The sequence below is a fragment of the Carlito syrichta genome, unplaced genomic scaffold (assembly GCF_000164805.1).
Source record: "Carlito syrichta isolate Samal-C Ts95f unplaced genomic scaffold, Tarsius_syrichta-2.0.1 Scaffold304516, whole genome shotgun sequence".
NCBI classification, from domain to species: domain Eukaryota; kingdom Metazoa; phylum Chordata; class Mammalia; order Primates; family Tarsiidae; genus Carlito; species Carlito syrichta.
The window spans coordinates 754603-755353 of NW_007248612.1; the positions used below are offsets into that span (position 1 = coordinate 754603).

Consider the following 751-nt stretch of genomic DNA (forward strand, 5'->3'; position numbering starts at 1 on the left):
CTATTGTAAATAGTGCTGAAATAAACGTGTGTCTTCATCAGACTCCTCAGATTCTTCTTTCTTTGCTTCCACTTTCTTCTCCTGGGACAGCAGCGGCTGACAGGGTGGGACCCCTGGTGGGACAGCCCCAGCTGCAGGTGCAGGCCTGTCAGTCCCCACAGAGCAGATGAGGCTCCTGATGTTGACATTGGCCAGGGCTTTTGCAAACAAGCCAGGCCAGAAAGGCTCCGCAGCCACACTGGTGGCCTTAATGAGGCCATTGATCTTATCCTCCATGACCATCACCTCAGAATGAGGGCCAAGTAGACACAGGAGAGCTTGGACATGGAGGCCATGTTGCGGCGAGGGCGGGATGGAGCGGCTAGGCGCAGTGCTAGTCACTGATGAAGTGAGGGCCTTAGCTTCTTCGGAAGCACCAAGCACCTTGGTGGCAACTGGGGAAAAGGAATACATTATTTTAATGCACCTTCCTCGCTTTATGTTGTTTTTTTGCTAATGACTTACTACTTGCTGTTTATTTTATATTTTTAGTCTATGGAAATGATGTTAGACAAAAAGCAAATTTGAGCAATTTAAACAAATTTTTTAATTTTTTAATTTTTTGGATTGGAGTCTCACTCTGTCACCCAGACTGGAGTACAGTGGCTGCTCCCGGCCACTGCAGCCTCGACCTGCTGGGCTCCAACAATCCTTCCGCCTCAGCCTTCCAAGTAGCTAGAACTACAGGCACATGCTACTACACCCGGCTAAT

At 48.7% G+C, this 751-nt stretch overlaps 1 pseudogene; it reads right to left on the reverse strand.

The window, feature by feature from the left end:
• LOC110595811 lies at window positions 1–335 on the reverse strand (annotated as a pseudogene).
• Window positions 336–751: the final 416 nt, after the last annotated feature.